The sequence below is a fragment of the Schistocerca gregaria genome, chromosome 2, assembly GCF_023897955.1.
Source record: "Schistocerca gregaria isolate iqSchGreg1 chromosome 2, iqSchGreg1.2, whole genome shotgun sequence".
Lineage (NCBI taxonomy): Eukaryota > Metazoa > Arthropoda > Insecta > Orthoptera > Acrididae > Schistocerca > Schistocerca gregaria.
The window spans coordinates 520,697,804-520,725,146 of NC_064921.1; the positions used below are offsets into that span (position 1 = coordinate 520,697,804).

Consider the following 27,343-nt stretch of genomic DNA (forward strand, 5'->3'; position numbering starts at 1 on the left):
GACTTCTCGATCGCGAAATGCGGATTTTCATACCCCCAAATGCACCAATTTTGCTTATAGAGGAACCCATTCAAATGAAAGTGGGCTTCGCTAAACCAAACCACACAATGTGCGTACTATGTTCAGAAGTTATGACTCTTTTATTTCATATAGTTCAATAATCATCATCCTGTACATAAACGTACATTGTTGTGAGAAATTCCCGGTTAGGAATTGCGTTTTGTTAAAATAAGACATGGTGTTGTATTTTATTCGTCTTGGACGCTACACATTTTGAAAGGGGCTACGCTCTCGAGCAGGCTGTAGCAGTTTTACAGAAGTGATAGTGAATCAATTTTTGGAAATGAGGGTGAGAGTGATGCTGATGTAGACATTATGGAGGAAGATATACATGCCTGAGATGAAGTGGATGTAAGTGAATGTCAAAATGATGATAGTGTTATTCAGGAAATTTGTGCGCCTATTCTTGTATCTAGAAGTAGGCAGATAATATACGTAAAATATAAACTTTCACGGTCGTAATTTTCACAATTAATAAAATATAGCGGGCTATTATGCCGTGGTCTAAAGGATTTCACTTCAAAACGCGACGTTTTGTCCCTATCTGCGGAGAACGTTTTCAAGGGGGATCCTAAATCAGTAAATTAAATGGCGTAGTAATACAGTCGGACGACATATTAATTAGTTTTGATGTGGTGTCGCTATTTACTATGGTTCCATTGTTGCAACAGCTGAATCGGATTTTTCCTCCTGATGTTGCGGTACTGTGTAAGTATTGCCTCACAACCACGTATTTCAAATAGAACGAAGAGTTCTATGAACAGACTTATGGTGTCGCTATGGGAAGCCCCTTAAGCCCGGTTATAGCGAACTTCTTTATGGAAGAATTCGAGAAGCAAGCATTGGAAGCGGTGAACAAGAAACGGAATATTTGGTTCCGTTACGTGGATGATAAGTCTGTTTTGTGACGGTATGGCAGGGAGGTACTGAATCGTTTTCTCAAATATCTGAACGGGATCAATCCGAAAACTGAGTTTTCGGAGGAGGAGGCGGCAGGCGGTAGATTAAATTATCTTGGTGTACTAGCTTTCAAGAAAGATGATGGTAGCTTGGGCCACACAGTGTACCGAAAACCCACGCACACAGTTACCTACATTGGGATTCGAACCACCACCCGCAACAAACGCGAGGCGTCATAAAAACGTTGGCGGATAGAGCAAGGAAAATCTGTGAACCAGACCTGCTTGACTCAGAATTAAAACATCTCACCACTGCGTTGCTTAAGAATGGTTATTCGTACGGTGAGGAGAAAAGGGCGTTAAGACCACCGCGTAGAAATCAGTGATGCTCTAGCGTCGGTGAAATCGAAAGTTTTTTTGCCATTCGTTAAGGACGTGACTGACCGCATAGGAAAAACGTTGAGCAAGCGGAACATTGCGGTAGTTTACATACTCGCATGGAAGATAAAAAATCATCTGAAATCGACCAAGGATGCTCTCCAAATCCTGGATAAAGCTGAACTTTAAGGGATTCCGTGTAGTTGTGGGGAGGTATAAGTGGGTACTACAAAAAGAACTGGAAAAATTAGCCGAAGAGCACAAGGGCAATTGGAGAAGAGGGGAGATTGATAAATCAGCTGTTGCGGAACATGCTTTACAACCAGGAGACCAGACCACCACATCCAGTTTGACCGGACTCTTGTACTGGCAGCCACAAACGGATACCACGGGAGGGGAGGCTATTCAGAGAGATCATAGAGAATGTGAAACACCCCAGGAATTTTAGTGGGAAGGAGGACGTGAAATTGGATGAAATTTGTATTCCGGTGCTGAATATGATTTGTACCAACCAATCTTTCACCATAGGACGGTAGTAACAGCCGACGAAGGCAGTCGACAACGGCCAGCTGCGCTCACGCATCCAAGACGTGTGACGTCCCGCCACTGCGCAGAAACGGAATTTTGCTGTAGTCAGTAGCGAGCCAGGGTGTGAATCGGACATTCAACAAAACTACGATGCTCCATGAAAATGTTGTCTGCATATGAGGACGAAACGTCGGCTTTTGAAATGAAATCCCTCAGACTACGACATTATAGCCCATAATATTTTATTAATTGTAAATGACGTGTGACTAGTACCACCTGATGCTGCGCAAGCAGGAGTCAAGGAATGCAATATGTGAAACTTCACATACTCCACGTCGCCTTAGACCACTATTACATTAAAGGGCAGACTGTCTGACATCGCATACAGAGTGTAAATAGTAATGCATACCAATAATCGTGCAGACGACACTCACATCTTGATTGAACTTGACCCTTCAGAACTGCAGGCATTGTTTCGTTAAGTGTTGTGTATTAAGTGTTCATCATACGACGTGGAGAATGAGTGGAAGTTTATTTCTAAAACAGTTCCTTGTAAGTGATACTACACAATAAATTAATTACAATATTGTTACAAAGTGAGTGGTATATAAATATTCTGTGTTAAAATACTTTTTGGAACTAATGTTTTCACAGGGTGTATACGACTCGGGACAACCGGGAGATCCGGGAAAAACCCGGGAATTTTATCATCCGGGAGAAACCCGGGATATTTTTAGAATTCCGGAAATTTGTCGTTGTTTTAGTTTTCAGTTAATTTTCTGTAATTTTGACTGGTATGAACGTAAACGAGAGAAAAAAACGAAAATAACTTAAATTGCAGAGGAAATGCGCCATATACAACGACGCTCAATGCTCATGCAAGCGTCTGCCAGTTGAAAATGTGTCAAAGGCTTTAGGAAGATTATGCAGTGCTTCATAACAAGTTGCCTCAATAAGCGTGTAGTCGCAATATTTTACATTAGATTTGTTTTAGCAATTTCTCTCCCCCCCCCCCCCCCCCCCCCCCCCCCCGGGTAATGCGCATGCGCAGTTGAGTCACGTTTGAGTAGTAGATTCTCCCGCTTCTAGCTACAGCCTTGTGGCTGTGCAAGCAGTCGCAGCAAGGAGCTGGATGCTACCGGGAAAAAGGGGGCGCCAAATTCATATTCTTCAGGAAAAAAACTTGTTTCACATAGCGCCTAGCATCCAGTGCACGTTTGTGTATCGATTATTGATATGGCTTTGAAACGCCTCCCTTTGGTTTTTGAACACATTTAAGTTGATTTCTGAATGAATCATAAGTTGACTTTTGAATGCATGCGTAGTGTACGTGATGTCTCTGTCAGGAGAATCCTAGTCGCATCTAGAAATGAACTTTCCGCAGAGAAATGGGGACGGGGCAATACGAGCTGAGGGAGTAAAGCCGAACGAATGAATGCCAATCGCTGTCTGATTATGTGGTTGATCGGGTTTTCGAATGATCAGCATTGTTATAATTACTAGCGAAATCCATAAATTCGGTCTACCCAAATGGAAATAAACAACTGACGGGAATAACAGGTGAGAGAGATTACGTATTATCTTCTCAGTGTATCCAAGGAAATGAAATTTTGACCGAAAATTTTTGGCCAGATTGCTACACTAGTAAGGACCAGTAGTACAGACCCCGGCTAGCAGCCGCGTAAATTCTATTCGGGAAGTAACGCGGAAAACGTGTTGTTGGAACACGTGACAACGCCTAACCGGATAACTAAACCTGTGATTCTGGCAGGGTTAGTGAAGTTAATCGGCGAACGGATTTTGACAGTGGCAGCAATAGCTACAGAATTGGTCATGACAAGATTGACTGTTAGAACGAGGAAGGAGAAAAAACGGGTACATCACACAATTTATGGAAGAATAAGACGATTCCAAATATATATAAAAATTTCGTAATACTACTTTCCGATCTCATGCTTAAGAAGCTGGTGCGTGTGAATGAAATGTGAAACTATTTCCTAACATAAAGCTTTTTGCCTGTAGTAAGCTTAATAGGCATTGATATTGGTTCTTGGATTATATTCTGTCGTATTATAAAAATGGCCATTTGTGCCAAAAGAATCTCGTTTATTTGGTGTGTTACAAAATTGCTTCCATATTAGAAAGGCCTCCTGTTTTATCTAGCAGTGACAAAATAGACGTAATCAGATCGAGAAACCACACCAGTCTTGGGTATTATTTGTATTAACAGTCTTTCCAGTACTAGATATCGACATTTCGATTTTTCATGTAGCAAAACGTTGGAGGAACTTTGATGAGGTAATAGATTCTTTCGCAGAAGGAAAGCACGCCATGTAAAGCTGTAGCAAGATCAGAGAGAGAAAAAAAAAAAAAATGCTAGCACCTAAGATTTGAAATAATGTGTAATTTCTTGCTCATCTCTCGTCAGTATTGGTTTTATGTATCCTATATTTAATTTTATGTCACTCAAAATAGCAAGTTATTAACTAGTAGGCAATAAAGAGTTCAGATTTTCTGCAGAGTTCTTGTTCTCTCGATTACAAATAATCCCATCCGCTATTCATTGTGAGATGTTTTTCTTAAGAGGGACAGGCTGTCAAATCGGCTGACTGGGAGAAGGAGAGGTACCACAGGACATTGCAATTTCCTCTCTCCTGGATATAGTTTGGACGTGCGGTAGAAAAATGCTTTATGAAGAGGCGTGGCCTGCACTTTGGAATACTTAAGACCAAATAGTATGTCTTACATTTCCACGAATACATGTGTTTTATGTTTCAGTCTTTTCAGGAAGATGTGCGCTACAAGATGAACATATTTTGAAAATTCGATTTTTTAAAATATTGACTCGGTTCACAAATGTCGTAGATCCGGGGCTGATGCGCAGAGCAGTCTGAGTTATAGTGGGTTGTCTCCACGCGACCCGTGTTAACATTTAGTGATTTTGCTGTTTCCCCTTCGTTTACTCAAACGTCAAATGAAAACAAAACGGATTTCTGTGGCCGGGAGCTATCAAGTGAATTAAAACACATTCACATAATTACGGAAGACTGAAATATGTCATTAGTTTCAGATTTTATTTAGTTTCCACCTTTCTGACAGTCAACCATTAATCGTCTTGCGGAGCAATGAAGTTATTTTTGTCTGTTTGCGAAACAAATTTGACTTTTGTTAGCCGTTTCTGCAGAGGCAGTCAGTGTATTTGAAACGAAATGTTTAATTTCACAATACTGGCTAATTTCAATTGTTCGCTATATTTTAAGTGCACGTTTTCATTTTCTAGCACGTATGGCATTATGCCATAATAAAGAACCAAACATATTATACAGTACTGGTGCTTCAAGAAAAATTACATCCCGAAAACCACACTGAAAGGCTTAATATCAGGTCGAGGTCTTCTTCATTGGGAATCTGGACATACGAATGTGCACATTTTAGTATGGTTCGCGAAATTCCGATGCTCTTGGAGTATCCTCTGACGTCTTGTTTCTTTTATGACATAATGTATGATCTTTCAATATTTTACACGTACGTACATACGGGCTTCCTACGTCATGGTAGTTAGCCAAGCGTGGTGTCGGTTGTTATCTGCGCTCTCTGGCAACTGCTGAATCGAACCCGTTTCGAACAGGCTGCGGGAAAATATTGCGAGTAGTAGTTTGAAAAGCGTTACTTTTAAAGTAAATATCCTTTTACGTAAGTTGCACTATGTGCAATAATGTACCATAAATTTATTAAATCACAGAGCGTTTGACTCTCATTTAAAAATCAACTCTTTGATGACGAGCCATTTAGAAGAATTTGGAACCCTGAAGATCAGACATGTATGTCAGTAAAATTTTTAATAATATCACATTTGTGTGTGATATCTTAAAGCGTAACACGCGCAAAAAAGATCAACAGTATATGCGAAAGCTTAGCTTCGCTTGCAGCTTGAGACCAATATTATATATGAAAGCTTTGCTTTTAATGTAAACTATTAACTTTCCCTGTTTGTGTGTTCGTGCTACTTAACAGTGATGTTGCTGTTGCTGTTGCTGTTGCTGTTGGCTATCACGTGTCCTGTGCTCTGAATATACGCGTCATCGGTTGGCGAGATCACGTGACATGAGCTACGAACGGCTTATAAAAGCGCTTCGAAAGGTCGATTTCAGTGATTCGGGAATTAACACACGGTGTTTGGTGGAATTCCAATGTATACTTTCGTAATATGAAAATATGCAGCGTACATGTTGCTGCACGTCAAAGACATTTCCAAAACGTGCCTTTTTCCCTGAGTTTTGTTTTCTAAAGTGCCGGGAAATTGTACGCTCGTGTATAAAACCAAGGATTGATAAGGGAAAATATACTATCACCCGGGAGAAAGTGTATTTTTAACCGGGAAATACAGGAAAAATCCGGGAATTTTTTTTCCTTGTCCACGTGGACACCCTGTTTCAAATATCCCACATAGCTGTTCCATAACTACAACGTATATGAAACTTACAGCAGGCAACAATGGAGTTGAAATCACAATATTGTGCATCGGGCTCTTAATAAATCAGTGTAATTTTTATGAAAATATTTTACATTTTGCTAGTGTCATTTTGTGATCAAAAAAGACCTGAGACACATTTTTCCAGAGCCGATGCCATGCGAGGGTTAACAGCAGTTTTCGTTTATCTTCAAGACGTCAGTGGCAAATTTGATACTTGAGCCCAACAAATCAAAAACCAATTTATTGGAACGGCATCAGACTACGTATGCAGCAGCCACAGTATCAGGGAAGCTCACAAAATATGCCTATCACTAGGTATTGGACGAACTTGTACAACTTCACGTAAAAATATAGCCGCTTCTGTACAGTATTAACTCGTGGCGTGGGCAAAGGTCCGTCCTTACATGATCGATTGTTTATTCGATAATATCGGAATAACAACTTGCTCATTAAAAGTAATTCCGCCAAAGTGTACGCCGTTCTGTCAACGCTGCGATGTATGCTAATACTGCCAGATGAATAATTACATTCGCAGACTACAGAAGTGTCCTATTCTCAACGCACAACAAAGAGACATCACAAGCAGAAGCGATGCAGATAAGGTACACACCTTCCTCCGTTATCTATTTCACGCCCCAGTGTCGGGAAAATGTTTTTATATACATGTCCTGCCGCGAAATTCTCGCCAGATTGCAAGATATTTAGCAATTTCAACGATGTTCATTTTCCTAACAATAGTTACACTAAAAAATTGTGACTTGCTTAGGCGGTTATGTGGCTTCGTACGTTGCTCCCAATTTGAATGCGTTGAATATTTTTATGATCAGTACCACCCTGGGGAAGGCACTGGATCTCTTGAAGTATAAAAGTAAAAATCGGAACAAAAACTGAAATAACTAAGAATTTACTTCATGTTCAGTTACTGTTACTTGTAAAGGTGATGAAGAAAATATTTTTATTTTATTTGTCAATAATTCCATCGTATTTCACGATGTCAAAAAAATATTCAATTCTCATAAGATTATGTTTAAACACGGGGCGAAAATTTGAAACAGTGCTCTTATCAACTGTGATAAGACTCACTTGGCTTTACACCTTGCGACCAGACTGATGAAGTGGCGTCGAAACTAGGCCAAAATAGATGTATATTTTCACCATTCCTTCACATGCTAAGTTTAGACAGTGTCAGTGACATATGGTAAGTTCCCCTTGTCAGACAACTACTTTATCGGTAACAGGCAGCTAGACAGGTACAGGGAAAAATTTCAGCAAATAATGTGAGAAACATAATGCTGATTTACTTTTTAACTTCACTGGGTCTCCAAACTTATAGTTTTGTGAAACATAGCTTTTCGAAGGAGTGTTATTACTCCATTCAGTGTAAACATAATTTTGAAAATAGTAGAATGACTCAACGTACCATTTTCATTTTTCCCCTTGCCGTTCGTTTCTTGAAATACCCTGCAAGTTCCTTTGCATATATTGATCTACGCATTTTTTGTGTGTTTCCTGCCCTCTTAAAGCTTATCCTAGTAATCATCTAGAGCAGTGGTCGTCAAACTTGCTCAAGGGCCAAAACTAAAAATATGAATGGCACCCCCGCAGATTTCCAGGTATTTTTATTAACTGGCAAATCACGTAAATGGTGTGCTATGAACCTTCAATAGACTAGCTATAGTAAAGAAGCGAGAGGTTTACCACTCACTTTCTAGCAGTTATCGTTGAATTCGATACCATCCGGACCACTACATGTAGAATGTTCTGTTTCAGATTGTTGCCATCCTCAATGATCCGTAAATTGTAACACTGTAATTGCCCAACGAAATGTTGCTGCGCTGTCTTTGTGAACTGATGGTTAATAACAGCAAATGGACCTATACTTAACGTATTATGTAACATGAGACACAATCACATGTTTTGAGTCATTTTTCTTCAACTCAAGTGACTGAACTGCACAGCCTTAATTTTATTTCATACTAGATGAAGTACCTGGCATTGACTAGATATGTTACAATGAAATCAACACCCGTAGCTGCTTACAGGCGTTGACATACGTCAACGGGGACAGATGAAAATGTGTGCCCCGACCGGCACTCGAACCCGGGATCTCATGCTTACATGGCAGACGCTCTATCCATCTGAGCCAGAGAGGACAGAGGATAGCGCGACTGCAGGGATTTATCTCTGGCGCGCCTCCCGCGAAACCCAAATTCTCAACGTATTTTCCCGCACTATATTCGTAGTGCCCCCGCCCATTATGCTCATTACTCGCGGCGCGTTGCCGATTCCCGTACGAATTCGGGCACTGTTTGTGCATTCGCACAAAAGAAGAAGATGGTCAAGTGGCCGGTGAGCCTTAATTATATATTTACTAATTAAATTAAGGCTGTTGCAGTTCAGTCACGTGAGTTGAAGAAAAATGACTCAAAACATGTGATCGTGTCTTATGTTACATAATACGTTAAGTGTAAGTCTATTTGCATAGTTTGACTTCATTAATTACTGCCTCAAACATATATTTTGAAATACCTTCTATACGACGTCGATAGGTAGATTCTGAAAGTGTGAGCTTATTTATTTCAGCTGATATTTGTTTACTGATGGAGAAATTTTGAAACAAAGTTTCAGAAATAGTCATCATACATTGCTTCATTAATTCAGCATCAGTGAAAGCTTTCATATTTTTTGCCAGAATATGATGTATTTGGTATGATGCTCCTGTCACAGCCTCACATTGCCCAACTTTTGTTGACGACGAATGGTAGATTTTAGATGAGCAATTTTTTCCTTTCTTTCATTTGAATTGAAAGGAAAAGCTACTGTACATGAATTGTGTGCTTACTTGTGTAGTGGCGAAATAAACTGTATCTCCTCAGTCCCACAATCGTATCCAGCCATATTAAGCAAGCAGCAGTACCTTTTTTGTGTCCACTTACAAGACAAAACCCTTTTTCCCATATTTATTGGACACTTCTTTTCTCTTCACATATTTGTCATTGTTCTTGAGGGTACATCAGACGTTATTTATTCCACTAATAATTATATCACCAAATATGAGCAAAAATAAACCCAGCACCGAAACTTAGTTCACGACTGACAAACTGACAAGACAAAGCTAACAATGAGGCGGCTGCGGGACAAACTAGCCGACAAACGATCGGCCGTGGGCACAAGGCGCGTTTGACGTACAGCTCACATTGCTGGCTAGCAGGCCGCTCACGCCTTCAGCGCTGCTGACACCGGCGAGTGACGCGTTAAACGAAAGTGGTGGATGGTTTTCAGTTACCTAATCGCTTCCCCAACTTTAATCACAATTCTACGCAGTTTCTGTAAACAAAACACCGCTACGCCAGACAAGTAGATAACTAATGCTACCCGTGCGAAGCCGAGGAGGGTGGAGGGCAGCACGAAAACATGATGTGGGGCGCATGCGGCTCGCGGGCCGCAGTTTGACGACCACTGATTTAGAGGTTTGGCCCAAGAAACTCACCATTCTTCCATTAAATTAATTAATTCGCTCAGTGCCTGCGACCCAAGCCATATTTAGACCTTGCGAGATCCCCTCGCTTCTAAACAGATACTGTTATTACTCAGCTTAGCCGCTAGACCGTAGAGGGTGGTTGGTATATGTGACGCACAGTATAACTGGTCAGCATTTCCACCCGGAATTTGCGAGTGTAAGTCGGACCTTCCTTGATTTCGGATTTCATCATACCTGTGCGCGGTACAGCTCTCGTAAATGTCGTCCCGTGCAGATTCTTCATTGGCACATTGGATGTGTCTGTCGGTGGAAGCTAATTATCTCAAATTGCTGTCTATCAACTTCGGGGTATCTATTTATTCGAAATTAACATTCAGAATACCGTAATATCACTTCTATTCCTATTAGATCAATAATGAAACACTCGTGTCACAAACTACTCGTAACCGAGAGCAATACTACCATCGGACAAGACAGGAAGAGCTCTTGACGACGACTGCCGACTTCGGCGCGCAGTCCATATCTCTTACTAGTTTCGTCACAGTTCGTGGATTTACGATCAAGTTCGTACTTACTAAGATATGCATTTGTGAATGAACGGGTGTGAATGTTTTTCATAAATGACTTTAATTATTAAATATAAATAAACAAAATTGGTGACTTTGGCGCCAAGATGGCGGTACTTCCCGTCATGTATATTTCCCAGGTCGACGCTTGTTGCTACGGTCCAGCGCCGAGCCTCACCGCACTACGCGCGACATGTGGTCGCTTGGTCACCTAGCCAGCCAGCGTGGGAAATGCTCTCCGATTCATGGCCAGCTACGGACTACAGTAGTTCCTAACTATCGTGACTACATCAATAAGAGACAATAATTTATTAAAACTGGTAAAAATGTCTTCCTTAGAACCTACGAAAATGTTATGAAAACAAAAAGAACGGTAAATAACATCAGAACGCGCTGTGCTTCAAAGACTGGAGGCGTCAGTGTTTACTAGGCCCCTAATCACTATCCCATTGCGTCACCGTGCTAACGGCACGGCTGCCGTGTGTCGTTCGAACGGCAACGGTCCATCCCGCGTATATGTGATAACCGCCATATGGCTTCCCGTGCCACTGCCGTATCGATGGCTGCCCGACAAGTGTAAAATGTCCGTTCTCTGTGAAAGTCAGCTTGTAGCAAGGAGAACTGCCTCAGTCCCAACTGGTGAAGTGTCTCTTACTGGATCGTTCGTACTGTCAGCGATGGACAACTCCTCGAAGTGTTCTTAACCTGGTAGTAGAGAGGTGTACGACGAGTACTCAACCCTGCGTGAATATCAGACTATATAGGCAACGACAATTCTATGTGGGGTGCAAAGCCGTCGCCCGAAGGGCCCGCTCGCATCGTCGCCACAGGCTGTCGACCGCGGCTAACGCGGTTTCCAGCGTTTTGTGAAATGTGGCCCCCTTCCCCCTACATTCACACACAATAGGCACAGACCCAAGACTGATTTCATTAATTGGGAAGAAACAGTCAGGTACACGAATTATTTAAAAATATCTACAGCTGTTGTGATAGTCAAAATAACTGGGGCTTTTATACGAATATAACTGGTTGAGCTATTGTACATTTATAATATTTGACGCAGAACCTAAAATTCGTAAAACAGACGATTAAGTAACAAACATTAAATTAGTAATGAAGACAGAGAAACAAGAGAAACCACTCTTCACTTCCAAACAGAAGCAAGTAGTAAGACATTGAACTTTCTGCCAGCTGATTACTGATCTTTGCTTGGAAAGACAGATATCATCATGTCGAATCCTCACCTTGAGACGTATTTCAGCAGGTTCACACCTTCAGTAGGAATAAGCAGAATACCGGCATGCTGTTCGGTTGTTAATGGGGCAACTCTCTTTACATTGGTTCAGTGCCAGTAATACTCACTCTCTACGATGCTGTCACCCCTTGGACGTGTGGCATACATCTGGAAAAAGCTTGCCAGCTAATAGACTACTGGCGTCAGATCTCGAATTTTCAAGGTCGACTCACATTGGACGCCATGGAACGGAACATCGGAACACTCCTCGGTGCTTTTCAAAAAGCGGTACTCACACAAACCGTCAGTGGAATGGAACATCGACGTCAAGGATGCACGGAAGAACGTTTTGTATTGCCTTTAACCCTGTGGCGCATAGTATCCACACAGACCGAAGCCCATGGGAACTGAAAGCTTCTTAATGCAAGTGCCATGTTCCCAATGACCCCCCCCCCCCCCCCACCATCTCCAATAGTCTTTGGTTTAGAGATGAATGAAAACAACTTGAAGGTCAAAAATCGATTTACGAAATAGGTAGTGCACTGAAAAAGCAAGTTTAACATTTAATGATGCCAGCGGCCGCATACGTGCCACCGAACGCTGTGATTGGTCGACAAAGCTCGCTCCGCTCATGCGTAAAAGGTTTCAGCGCATCTAGCGCCGTGAGCCGGCGCACCAAACGACCCCCGTATTGTTGCGAAACAGTCGATCAGAGAAGCCGCATTCTCCGGTACAAACTGTATGCGTTCTCACTTAGGAACCGCAAAGGCTGTTTGGGAAGACGCACGTTTTCACACGAACCAAAAAATAGTGATGAATTTGATTTTAACATTTTTATCCAATGGTTTTACTCATTATTTTACACGATTTGGTGAAAGGTGGCCGCGGGTGCACACGTTGGGAAACCCTGCATTAGAGAATTGACCATTAATAGTTGTCCACTGCAGTGAAATTCACGCACCACAGAGTTATTATGCAGGGTGTTACAAAAAGGTATGGCCAAACTTGCAGAAAACATTCCTCACACACAAAGAAAGAAAATGTTATTTGGGCATGTGTCCGGAAACGCTTACTTTCCATGTTAGAGCTCATTTTATTACTTCTCTTCAAATCACATTAATCATGGAATGGAAACACACAGAAACAGAACGTACCAGCGTGACTTCAAACACTTTGTTACAGGAAATGTTCAAAATGTCCTCCGTTAGCGAGGATACATGCATCCACCCTCCATCGCATGGGATCCTTGATGCAGCCCAGGAGAATGGCGTTTGTATCACAGCCGTCCACAATACGAGCACGAAGAATCTCTTACATTTGGTACCGGGGTTGCGTAGGCAAGAGCTTTCAAATGCCCCCATAAATGAAAGTGAAGAGGGTTGAGGTCAGGAGAGCATGGGGGCCATGGAATTGGTCCGCCTCTACCAATCCATCGGTCACCGAATCTGTTGTTGAGAAGCGTACGAACACTTCGACTGAAATTTGGAGGAGCTCCATCGTGCATGAACCACATGTTGTGTCGTACTTGTCAAGGCACATGTTCTAGCAGCACAGGTAGAGTATCCCGTATGAAATCATGATAACGTGCTCCATTGAGCGTAGGTGGACGAAACTAAAATGAGCTCTAACATGGAAATTAAGCGTTGCTGGACACACGTCCACATAACATCTTTTCTTTATTTGCGTGTGAGGCATGTTTCCTGAGAGATTGGCCGCACCTTTTTTGTAACACCCTGTATACTAGAGCAGATAATGTCAATGTACTAAAATGTCCAACGACACTTGTGTTCTTTCAGTTGTCAGCAGTGTGAGAAATTTACCGTACAACCTGTACGAACATTTGTTCTGAAATTTTCTTTGGTTATTAGTAAACTCTATCATTGCTACTTCCAAAATTCCTACGCTATATTAGTACTTGTATACTAAACCTGGCTTTCACTGTTGGGCTTTAAGCAAACTAAATCGTTTGACTCGCTTTTTGTATCGTGTCTTGGGCCATTCCTGCAACGCCCCTAACAGCTAAACAGCTAGTGACTGGTATAGATGACAGAGTCCTCTGTTTGGTTTTGTTTCAGAAAAATCGAGAGCTAGAAGTGATGGTTCGTTACGAGGAGAGAGTACCGGAGGAGCGTCGTGTGCCGGGCGCGGCGCCAGCGTAAACAACGCGCCGCTACTGGGCGCTTGCTGGTGGTCCCGGTGGGGGCAGTTGTATCGCAGACGGTCCCTGCCGCTGCGGCGGCCACGTCAGTTGTGGCGCGCACGCTGCCGACGCAGGACGCCGACCACGTGCGAGCCAGAACCGGCGGCGGGACACAGCAAGGTCGGCTGCAAGCGCTAACGCTACTGTGTGTGTGTGTGTGTGTGTGTGTGTGTGTGTATACAGAAGTCGGTCCGCTTGTCACCTCCGTGCACGAATCAGGTGCAGTCAATGTACATTCAGCTTAAGAGTCATTCATTGTTCGGTTTCCTTTGCACACAGAGCATCCGCAAATGTCAGTGATGTTTTTATTGGAACGAAGCACCCGTATCACCAAAATTTCTCCACTTCCGGTCTCGGCACTCGGGGCGTTTCCTAGTATTCGCAACTGGAGAACGCTCCCTGGCGCTCTCAAAGTGGCAGAGGTCCGCCTGTTCTTCAGTTCTGAACACTTTGAAATGGCCTGACGGCCGAGACCGATAGTGGAGAAATTTTGGTGGTACTGGGCCTTATTTTCAATTAAGAACTCATTCCTCCACTAACTTGTCAGTGGCTTGAACTATAGTCGTTAGTAACGAACTTGATTGCTTTTACTAATGTAATTGTCTGCAAACGAATTACTGGTATTCATTACTATGGTGGATAAAAGGAACTTCTATTTTAGTTTTTACAAAAAAGGGAAAACTTTTTACATTAAGAAGGTGATTCATTATTAGCCATTGCTTTAACGCCTGCGTTAAAATTGGCTTGTCACTTTTAACAAATTCAGAGTTTCTTCCCAAATTGGATAAGTTATGTGCGAGCAGTGTGTTACAGCTGACAGAGAGCAATGGGCACCCACTCTATGGAAGCCGCATGGCGAATTTGAAGCCATCAGACGGGATTAGATTCAGGGTCCAATCTTATTCCTGATATACATAAATGATCTTCCATTTGCTTATTCAGAAGAGGCAAATTTTGTACTTTCTTCAGATATAAGTATTGGAATAAAAAATAGTACCAGTCACCTTATTGAAAAGGCAGCTAATGAAATATCCTAAAACATCAACAGATGGTTAAAGATAAATGAAGTATCACTGAATGTTGACAAGTACTACGTACAGTCCAGTACTACCTATAGAAGTCAACAAGGGATAAAAGTAAGTTTCTCAAACGATGAAGTACAGCACGTAATAACTTAAATTTTAGTACCACAGTCAGATCACAACCACAATTGGAAAATCCACACCTAGAATTAATGAATCGCCTGGCTAAGAAGTATATCTTGTATTAATTCAAGAGTCTCTTGCAGAGAGCTCTTGAAAAAACTGGATCTTTTGGATTGCCTCTAGGTCATACCATGATTTCCATCTCTGCTATATGTGAAAGACTTAAGTTTGCAACTTGATTCTGCGCCACGGGTCGGAGGATGGCAAGAACATCGTTCTCTTCCGCCCCTCTTGTAATTAAGGACGCCGTTATCGACGAGTCGGGAAAGTCTAATTTTCTTCCATTCTGTTCGAACATGTTTTGAAAACTACTGTATTGTGGAACTGCCTTTGGCTTATCACTGTAGCTACATTGCTCGAATAGTAAGAGCTTACAATTTTATTCGCCACAGAGCATAAGTATTGAGAACATTTGGCACTTATCGAAGAGTTTGCTGTAGCAGAGGTTGCTTTTCTAACATCTCTCTCAAATATTTAAAGCTTGTTTTGGGCCGACGTTATCGGAGCTGCTTCAGTAGGGTACCGACAGTCTTTACAGTGGCCAAGAAAAAACTGGAAGTGAAGGGTGTTCCGGAGATGCTGATTTACTTTTTATACTGTTTCGCTCAGTTGCTTCCAGCGAATGCCGGAACTATTCCTTTGAAGAAATTCCAAGCTATTCCCTTCCCCACGACGGTCCACATTTGTTAGTGTTCTCCCTCGCTAACCCTACGTGTTTGATTCCTCTGCAGGAAGTATTCATGCAGCTTATTTTGGAAGTGACTAGAGCCACCGTCTACCATTCAAATTTATCGTTTGCTAACTTTCAGATTTTCCGGTCGGCCTTCATGAGCGTGCCGAATGGAACCGAGGCCGTTCAGTGCAGACTTGTAGGGCAGTGAGTAATGCTTGTTATTTGGTAGGGTATTCACAGCAGTTTATACATGATTTCCGTTGTTTTTCCCTTGCCAACTAACAACTGTGAGTTCTTTGCATCGACCAATTGAGTACGTCCTTGCATCAGTTTTCATAAGCTTTGTTACAAACGTGCAGTTTGTTACCACCATGACGCCCCCCTAAGTTATACGTACGAGGGAGGGGCTTCAGAACGTAGGTTACACGTCTCATCCCACGCCAAGACCATTGCGCATCAAGAGGCGCATTGTCAGAAGAGAGTACGTTATAGGTTTCCTGCAGACCTAGTTCTCCTGTAGTGCGGGTAACAGGTGCACCACAGTATGGGAGAGAAATGGAGTGGCAGCTGGAAACGTGCTCCAAAGTGGAAGTATGCGAGACTGTACGATTCTGGTGGGCAAACCGTCTAAATTACACACTGGTTCACTGTGTGATTCTGGCAGTGTACGGACCAAACGCATGGTGCCAACAATTTTACAAAGGCCGCGCAGACATATAAGGCCATAGACATCGACCACGGACAACAGTGTTCTGGCGGTCGAGGAACTGAATCGTAGCAGTCGCAGATTTTTCAACGATGAGGACGTTTACGCGGAGTGGATCTCTGTCGTCGAAAAACTGAAAGATTGGTAGAATGTTTGGAGTCTTTGTTTACGACGACTCGTTGACTATGTTGAAAACATGCTGTGGTGTATCTGCCTCACTTTTGAGTGTAATGCAACATTGAATATTGCCTGTCACAACAATCTGTAAACTGTAACTTGCGTTTTTAGTCCGCTCATATATTATGGCCTAATTTATAACACAAAAACATGTGACGGTCGAAAGAGCTAGTGTGAAATTTTTTAAATAAAGTCTTCTGTTTCACTGTCTTGCGTACGACTAAATCGACAATGGTAGAGTAATGAGCCTTTATTAAAATTCGTGGCCGCGTACCAATCCTATATTCACTTGAGCGTAAGATGGAAGGGAAAGTTATATATGCAAAAGCGTGATTTTTCACTGTGTTTTAACCGTTCTTTTCTGTAACGGTGTTAAAGAAGAGGTGGGAACCTGTCCAGCAATTACCTAGAGCAGGTTTCCCCAAAAATGTATTCCACAGAAGTGAATAAGTGCTCCGCGAGAAACTATTAATAACGTGATGTATTCCACGACAATTTGAGGATGCCAATTATTTTTTAAAAATACTCGGTTATTCTAAATGATTGACACATTTTTTAAAATTCGTATGTATCCAAGTACAAATCCAAAGTGAACAAGCTTTATACCAATGAAAAGAGGAAGTTCCTACGTTTTTGGCGAGCAGCGGTAGGCGGTGATGGTTTCAGACGCGGCCGGTAGAGTTCGCGCGGCAATAGGGCCGTCATTCCGTTTCACTGTCAGTTGTGAGGGAAATAGCGACTGCGAAGCACAAGGTTTTCTGCGTTCTGAAGTTCCCGAAAAGTGAGTTCCACATTGCAGCGCAGCGGGCATTTCGTACCAAATTCGGTATTCAACCACCAACTCGCAAAATGTTTAAGAAATTTAAACAGACTGGGAATGTGTGTAAAGGAAAAAGCACAGGTCGACTGTGTGTGCCAGAAGATGATGTCCGACGGAAAGTTTTGTGCGCAGTCCCAATAAGTCTACTAATAGAGCCAGCAGAGAACTTTAAATACCCCAACCAAATGTATGGAAAGTTCTGAGAAGACGTTTGCTGCAAAAGCCCTACCAATTACAACTTGTGCAGGCTCTCAACCCCAATGATAAAGAGAAGCGTGTCGGATTTTACGGTTACTTCCTAGCAAATATTGAGGATGACGCTTGTAATTTTTAGCGATGAAGGGACGTTCCACCTTCGTGGGAAAGTCAACAGGCACAATGTTCGCATATGGGGTTTGGAAAATCCACATTCACCAGTTCAACACGAAAGAGACTCACCGAAGATCAACGTGTTCTGTGCCGTATCCCGCACAAAGATTTATGGACCATTCTTAGCTGCGGAAGAACTGTAACAGGAATCACGTACCTGGACATGTTGGAACAATGGTTGTTCCATAAGTTATGGAAGATTTCATTTTTCAATAGGATGGAGCTCTGCTCCATTGGCACCGTGATGTACGAGGCTCCCTTCCTGAGCGCTGGATCGGTCGCTGGTGACTTGAGAACCTGGCTCTGCCCTTCTGTGGTTATGTGAAGGTAGTGGTTTACGTCCCGCCTCTACTAACCACTCTGAACAATCTGCGGAACCGGCTCACTGCTGCCGTGCACACAGTAACAGCAGATACTATCGCGTCGATATGGACCGTACAGCCAATGGTGGCCGCATTTAACATTTAAATCATTTATCTCATTTATAATTAATAAATTGATATCAAACATTATGAAAAAACCTTGAAACTTCCACTTTTCGTTGGCATAAAACTCATTTTCGATTTGTTCTTAAATAAATACGAAGTTTTGAAAATGGATCCATCATTCAGAATAACCTTGCATTCAAATTTCTGTGTTCTTAGTTATGATTTAATAATGAAGTAATCACGGATTAAAACAAGTTTTTCTAGCATCGAAAAAAATTTTGTGTACTTAACAATAAATAAGTTGTTCCCTCAAAGTACTAAGAGTCTCAAAATCAGAGGAATAATTTTGGAATCTCTGACCTAGAGAGTTGTGGAGGACTAAACTGTCGTTAATCAGACGTGCAGGTATGATCAGCAGCTGGCTCACCTCACCTCTCCTTGTCGCAGCTGAGTGTTTCGTTGCAGAAAGTTGTCGATTGAAAATCTCTCTCGGCTATTAACATCTAAATTGATTTCTTTCACTCTCACTACCTAGTATAAACATGAAACCTTCTATAATATTGGACTTGCGGCTTGGGAATTTTCAGCCAAATGATTTTTTCCCCCGTGAGTCGCAGATCTAAAGAACATTCATCTGTTTCTGATTTGTGTGTAGTTCTGTTTCGAGGGAAACTCAGTTCGGGCGAAAACCGATAAAAGATCCTACTAACATTGTGATGATGTTTTATTGCTGAAGAAAGGGTATACTGCCATATAACTTAATTCCAGTAAGCGGTCTGCTTTTTATAGACATCGGATGAGTCCACGTAAACAGTCGTTTCTTCAAATGAAATCATTAATATCGTGTAATCTATCAGACGGCGCCCTTCATACGTCCTCAGTGAAGAATTCGCTTTGAACATCTACAGTTTTTGTGTGTGAAGTTTGTGCTTTCTGCACCTCGCCAGTCACAGTTTTATAGTACTCGCCAGTATTTTTAGAGTCTTTAGGTTTGGCTCCGTCTGTCACGTTTTTAGGCGCTTTCATGGCTTGTAATCAACAGGTCAGATCTCCTCCACTTCCTCCTACCCTATTCAAGCTGTGTATCCAATGTTAGTCACCCGTGTCACTTCTACATTCATAGGGAGGAAATAACCAGCTTCGAATAAAGAATGTTATTGAAAAAAACTATCTGAAAACGAAGAATTCAGTAATCAGCCTGTATGATGATTACTGGCTGTCTTGAAACACTTTGCTAATTGTGATGTCAGCGAAGTCATTGCGGTTCCTATCTTGGACATCGACTAGATGATGCATTGACAAAGTTGATTTCACTTTTATTTCTTCATTTTGTATTTTGTTGAACTGGAATTTTGTGTAATAATGCCACACAATAGACAATAATTTTTTTTAGACACAGCAGTCCTCTTTAACTTGTATCACTTTCATTTGGAAATTTGTTTCCGTTTATTATGTAGGTAATTAGGAACTGTCATCGGTGATTTAAATTTGATTTAGTTTACTCCAAAACTAGACATATTATACTGTTTCTTCACTCTCCTACGAGTGCTCTTGGTAGACCCCACGCGTTTTTAGCAGTGTGTGGCGCATTATTTAAATCGTGTGACGTATGCCGCCTCCTACTGGTTACGAAAATCTTTATAGGTGTACCTCGATCAATTCTGGTTACTGCTACACCTGTAAATGTCTTGATAAAGGACGCCACCATCGAGTTTCCCGGAGAGACGCTGTTAAAAACTATCAGCGCTCGACGCTGATGAAATAAGCTTTGTAACGATATGACTACTCTTACAAACATTTCATGCTCAGAGCACAGCCCTAACAAAAATTCATCGTTAACAGCTAACACACTACCTCGAACCGGTTCCTTGCGACTTCCACATAAAATGCACAAATGCAAAAACTGGATAACAATGAAGATGCAACGGGCAGGAAATCGCACCAATCGAGTTTTCACGGAATTAATGCAGTCTGTTAAGCCTCTAAAAAAAAGCCGCGACAAGTCTGGTTCTTCGTCTAGCAGCTCATCTGTTAGCTCCCAGATCAAATGCAAAAGTGCTGCTGTAAAATCAAAGACACCAACGCTAGAAAAATGAAAATCAAAACTCGTGTTGGTCCCGCAAGACTTGTTTGCTTCCATCTTACAGGATCCACAATCGTCTGCCAGATTTCACGAGTTCCAAGGAAATCACATTAATTGTTAAACTTTGTGTTTTACCCACTCAGCATTTTTACGGTATAAAGAGTGCCTTGTTTCTCGTTCAGAGGCAATCTCTAGGTTCAGTCTCCTCAGCCGGTAATAGCCTAATCATTTTCTACTTAATATTGTATCAGACAGCCTGAGGAAATCACTCGAAGATTTTTGCGAATTCGATAATCTAAAAAGTTAGAGACGTCCTGGGAAGCCTTCTGAGTACTGGCACACCGAAAGCTTTCCCAGATTTCACACTACGCTTGAATTTGCGGAAAATTTCTCTATCAGCCTGAGGTTGTTATGATTTAAGTACGTGTCACAGCTCCATTACAGTTCGAAACGCCTATTGAAAATGACAGCGGATTATTACCGTCTCGACTAGGACAGTCACTCGACCTGCAAATAAACCACGAACATCACTCTCGGGACCGAAATTCGCAGTCAATGACTAATTGCTAATGAGACAAACCATCCGTAACCGAATGGAAAAGACGCGTAACTGTATGGCTTCTAAAAAAAAAAAAAGGACGTAGATGAGTATGTACAATGCGACCTTTTTCGGATGAAGATTATCAGGCCTCGAGGTCTGTGTGCTTATATCCTACATAAATCTCACCGTTAATAATATTGATTTAGATCAGTACGACCTCTTTCGAAACTACAAACTGCAGTCTTGCAATTCATGTTTCATAGGCATCGTTTTTTTACGTTTCCTCTCAATTGTGGGCACATGTGTAACAACAATTTTTGGTCAAAAACGCAGATTTGATGGATGTAAAGCGATTGGACGAGCATATGGTTGTTTGTTGACATAGCATTCACGCGCGAGCGTACTATTTAATTGAAGAAAATATAAATAATGTAATTGTTTGTAAATTAAAGGTGACTGCGTACGAGATCCTTATTTAAAAAAGTGTCGTTACGTTGTAACCATAGAACAAGTGTTCCCTTTTTGCTACAAATATTTACTGATCTTTGGGTTGATCGACCTCGTGTAGTTATTATATACACATTTCGTAAGTTTTATCTTGCAAACGTTCTGCCTGTGTTGGGCGCGGTATACAGCGCTAATCAATCATGAAAATGTCGATAGGAACTAATTTTCTGGGAAGAGTTGATTACATCGACCAAAATGCGCTCCAGTGATGTTTCCTGTTCAGGAAGTTGCCGTACTTGCGACGAGGCCACTAACTGATTTATCTATGTATTTATTTTGTATATTGAAAATAAAGGGTATGTTACGTTGGGAGTTCTTCTAAACGTTTGCTTCGCCGCTGTTACTAAACCAAATCTCGCATGTGGGCCACGGTAGGGACAAATCTCAAGGAATGATGATCTGCAGATTCCATATTTAAAAAAAAGTCAAATAGCAAAATTACATGTTTCTGAGTGTACATTTATACTTTGATTTTTTTTTATATTCGAAAGGAAACTTTCTTTCACACCAGCGAACTTTGTCGAAAATCCTTTAAGCCTCAAAAATATTTCACAAGTCGTCTTAGAAGCAAAATTAATGGACGCTTTATCTCGCACTAGTAGAAGAACGTAGGTCTAATACAATACATTAGCAATTTAACTTTAGAAAAATATATTACCACAAAATTCATTTAAATCTTAATGCAAAGATGTACCATGATCTGTTTCAGACCCGCAAAATCGATGTTCTGGTGGTATTTTTTGACAAGACTTAAAATCTTGTGTTACGATCTCTTCGTAGCGTGATGCACGAAGATGTACAGAATCTTCACGTGCTTCCTTGTTTGTCTCAGGACTTGACTTAACTAATACGTCGCAGTACAAGTTTCAACAGTGAAGCTAGTAAAAATAGCCCAAAGATGTTTTCTGGGCCGAAACAAGTAACTGTGTCTCGAGCGGAACGCGCATCGTAATAAACGCTGTGCTTTATGTTACTCAGTATGTGACAACAATATAACTTGACAATCCGACTGTGTTTGGTGGCATTTATAGGTGGAGGAGGGGGGGGGGGGGTGATCAGGAACACTATATCACGGTTCTGGCAGTGTTGCTTGAATAGTCTGAAATGGTTTACAACCCACGCGACACTTTACCGCAGACTATTTGCGGGGGAGTCAGTTGGATATTTTTGTTTGCACACAATTAAACAATCTCTGAGGGCTGACACTGATACCAAACTTAAGTTTTTCTAACGGTAATATCCCGTTATTAACAAGCGGCGTTGACTGAAACTGATACCTAGCGTGCTAATATAGTGGCTTGGTTCCTGATTAAAACAGTATTGGGATGTTAGGGCAATTGACTGGGACAGATGTGAAACGGTGCTAAAACATCGTTGCCAGATTGGTTATACATAGAAATAAGTGACTGAATCTATGAGTTGGCCAGATAATTGTTAAACCGAATATTTAATTAGCCACCAGATAGACAAATTTGATCGTGTACGCTGTGTGTGCATTTCTGTGACGGCAAGTGTTTCAGACGTCTGTGCCTAGCAAGAGACGCTTAACCGGCATTCTGTGTGGGATGTTGTTCAGGACGAAGGTGGTCCTATATTTTGAGGGGTGGTTTTCGTTGCATGACGTGGGACAATATTAATAATGGTTGCCGCGAACATGAACCAGGTTGTTTATTTCAACATTTTTTGGTGACTAAGTGTTGCCATTTCATGTACTTAAAGATAAGTGTGCTTAGGAGACTCCTGTGGTCCAAGATGAGATGACCACACCCAAGTTTACAGGGCTGCACGCATAAGTTCTTGGTTTGACTAACAGTCTTGCACCCTATCGCATCTTGACTGGTCCACTAAACCACTGGATCTTAATCACACAGAAAAACTGTCTGCGACTGTTTCGAATAGTGGCTTCAGCTGGATATGGCGTACCTAAAAAAACTTGTGGGCTCTCTCCCTCTGACGATATTGCACGGTTGTGTTGTGGCATATCCTAGGGGTGAGTGCATAAGTACATGCGATGTATGTACTTCCACTGGCACTGTGCGCACAGGAGGCAAGATGTCACTTCAGTTGTTCGACAAAATCGTCCATACGGTGAGAGTTTGGGAACGGTTCCGAAAATATGATGTATCACTTTGTACTTTTTATCGGCAAAGAATTCGAAGCCTCATACATGACAGTGCAAGATATGAAGTGATGCGTTATCTTCCTTTTTCTCGTGAGTTTGTCGAGATACGAGACCTGGTCGTTGTGTGCTCTTTCGTAGGTTGTATAAATTTTGTTAACTATTCCGCTGTCCGGGCAAGGAGAGACTGCAAAAGAACGCAACGGGCAGGCGACCTGCACCGACAATTGGTTGCCAACTAGCTGGCAAAGCAGTTCCGCACACGGAGCAACTCAGAAATGAAAAACTGCGGCTGCAAGCGTAGAGGAGAGCATCTTCTAGTTATACTCGGCATGTCGACAACACGTTCAAGCTCAGAGGAAGATGTTCTCTGTTCGATAAAAAAAGCAAAGAAAATTCCGGATTTATTCGTACATCCAAAGGAACATAAACAACATGCTGCAAGTAACAGCCAAGGAGGTGTAACAGATGTGCTCGAAATTTCTAGTTTATTATAGAACGACTAAACAGTGCTACAGTGATTTGGTGCTGTTGATTTCTAGCGCCATAACACATCATGACCTTAATTGAGAAAACCTAAATATCTTGAGATTTATATGCACGGAAATGTGGTGCTGCAGCTTTGTGGTCGTTAAATCATTTACATGTGAACACCAATATATTTATACGTATCGGACATTGTGGCATTTTACTGTTGATTTCAATTTGACTGTGTAATTTTACAGAACGGAAAAGGCTGCTAGTCTTACAAAATCCTGTCGACGTGTTTTACAATCATTTTTTGTACATCTGCGTCCATTGGCGTACCGGGAATCTTATTTTAAACAATAGATGTACAGTATATTACACATGTCATTCGAATTTTTGTCCCCTTCAACATCCCACTTTCTCTGTCAAATCTCTATTTCGGTAGACTGGGAGCTTGCAGTTGTATCAAAGGGGAAGGTTGTCGAGTGCCAGTACAAAGCAGATGTTCACAAACGGCTCGTTTATCTTGAAATTAAACGAATACAGAGCTGTGTTCGGTGACCGACGCAACTCAGATCGCTTGGCAACTCTGGTGCCGGGTCGGTAGCAACTGGTTGGCAACGCGTTGCAAGAGATTGACTGGTGAGTCACTATGCACTCACACTGTCTGCAGAGCCCTATTTAACTACAAAGGAAGTGATTCGCTGCAGACACGTTACCAACTCCGGTCGGCAACGAGTGGCTGCGTGTGCGGTTGGCATTAGTAATAGCGTGCGGCGGCATGCATTGGGCAATGAAAGATCGTACATGTGTTGGAAGTTGGAATAAAAAATTCATTTGAGACTCCCTCACGAGGAGAAAGGTTTGTATTTAGGGATGCCGTGGTTTGCCTGAATCGCGTACGTTGAGTGGTTACATGATTTCTAAAAGAAATCCACGGCCTGTTTCATGCTTCGCTCTTGTCCATTCCAAGCTTGTCTTCCGTCTCGAGCGGCTCTGTTGTCGATCTCGATTTTTCGACTGATTCTGTAATGTTGTGCCAGGGAGAAAGTCTTATATTTTAATTCAGATAGCGTTATTCGTCCCCACTGGCCTTATAAGGGTACCCTCAGATACGGCTGCGGTATAGAATCGATGTTAGTATTTCTATCGCAGATGGCAGCACAATGTTTTGTAACATTAAAGTAGCAGAATTTAAACTAACTTTAAAGTATTCCAGTGTTGTGGATGGTGGGGGAAACGATCCGGGCGCTTAACGGGCAGAAAGTAGGTACGATACAAGATAATCTTGTCTCCTGCGTGACATTCTCTATTTGTAAAATCCCCATAATTCTAGGTTTCTATAAAAAGTTCCGGTGACGAAGTGACTACATGAATTCATCACTAGTAGCCCGTCCTTGACAACTGCTGCAGTTTTAATGGGTGAAGAATTCTCGAACTAGTTACCGAAACGGAGAATCCAAATGGTCAGTTAGTCGCTGCAGCATCTTATTCTCTTCAGAGTTTCTGCAGCACCATACACTATGTAAAAATTGCAAGGTGTCAACATTTTGAGTGGTTGTTGGCTCCGTTCTGATCAGAAATGCCTCGCCGCTCTTAAAAGCCAGATCGTAATCACGTAAGAGTACTAACGGGCTGCCATCCAGATAAAGTGGGGCAGTTTTTATGAATCACATGGTTTTTACGTCCTGATTATCAGTACTCTCTCCAGTGGGTGCATGTACTTTGAAGCGTTTAAATTTAATGCTACCACCGCCATAAATTGGTATCTATGTAGCTTGGCGCTGATGACCTTGCTGTTTAGCGTCCTCCGTTATAAATAATCATCATCTATGAAGCTAGATGCATAAGGAGCGGCAGAAGGTATGCCTGTCTTTGGATAAAGGGTGTAGTAATAAATTAATAATGGATAGCCAACATAACAATGTAAAAAATCTCCACAACAGAAACAAAAATTAACATAAAAATACACCAACCTTTTTTTACAGACGTTGTTCAAACGGAAAAGTTTAAAATTTCAACGATATACCACAGAGAATTAAAGAAAAAGGGTTAGAAAGATCTTCAATAAATGAAAACTGCATATGAAGTTATAAAAAAAATGCTTACAGTGAAAAGTATCAAGGAACATATGTAATATATTACAATACGGTAGGGAAAGCAGAAAACCTCTAAAAATGAATCTCTCTCGCTAAATTATAAATTAGACAAACTGTGAACATTAGCTAGGAGAATTGCGAGGAAAATTTTAGGTCCAGTAAGAATCAGGGAAACGTGGAATCAAGCAGAAACTAGGAAATACATCAAAATAGAGGAAAGCAAAGAAGACTGATTTTTGGACATTTGTACTGGACAAATTACAGTTAGTTGACAAAACAAAGTATCTCTGGAAAAGCAATTAACAAGCTGATGGGTCCGACAAGTGAAGATTCAAAAATACACAAAAGCAGAAGCAGCAGGATAAGGATTCGAAGGCAGAAGCACGAAGAAAACAGATGTTAGTTATCAGAAGATAGGAAAAAAGGGCACGTGGTGAAAATATGGTAGAATACTAGAGGAAAATAAAACATCAAATGAGAAGAATTAACTTTTCTGAATAACCGCTCCAGTTGCTAAAGTCTTGTATTTTACTCCACTACCGGTTGCGATTTATATTTTGAAGCCATTTTCTAGTGGAATCTGGAGCGACCCAACAGAAAAAAATCTACGTAACGTTAGAGACCAGGTCTTCTGCAACGTAAGAAAGAATCGGAATGTTTTGACTGCACTAAGGTCAAGTTAGATACTCTGCACTCTGCGGGTGTGTACAAGGTGGACTAGATCTTACGCATGTAAATGGAAAACCTGACGCGGATTAGGTCGCTGATAAAATAAGGTTCAGGTTCTACTAGAAAACGGATTAAAAATGAAAGCCAAAACCAGTCGTGGAATAAAATTAAGAACCTTTTAGCAACTGGAGCAGTTCAGTAAGAAATTATTATTATTATTATTATTATTATTATTATTATTATTATTATTATTTACATTTGCCCCTATAGGAATCTAGCACGATAAAATGACAGTACGCGCTCTCTCTCTCCCTCCTTGTATTCCTTCTGTGCATTATACGACTTGCTAAACAGTTTTTCGCGCAAAGGACTATTCCTTCTTCTTGAGATTCTCGTGTAAGATAACTAAACATCCCTGTAAGACTGTGCCGACTAAACCTTTCGGTTACGAATTTAGCACCACTCCGCTGATTTCTATCGCTATCCTCCTCGTAGAATTATTTTTATAAATGATCCCTTGACATCGACATTGATCCTTGTCAGAATACTCCAAAAAAGTCGTAATCGTCCATTTACCGTTCCAACATATGAATGTGGTATCGAGGTAAGCCTAGGACATATATTCTTATACACACGCCAAAAAAAGTTCTGCATCACCC

At 41.5% G+C, this 27,343-nt stretch overlaps 1 protein-coding gene across 5 annotated transcripts in view; it reads left to right on the forward strand.

Moving 5' to 3' along the window:
* The window catches only part of LOC126329925 (glycerol kinase-like), a 260,608-nt gene that overhangs the window by 52,792 nt on the left and 180,473 nt on the right, over positions 1 to 27,343 (forward strand). For all 5 annotated transcript variants that reach the window (XR_007562628.1, XM_049996234.1, XM_049996242.1 and 2 more), the window contains one exon: positions 13,696 to 13,940. The gene's annotated coding sequence lies outside the window, so the exon portion shown is untranslated. The remainder of the gene's footprint in view (positions 1 to 13,695; positions 13,941 to 27,343) is intronic.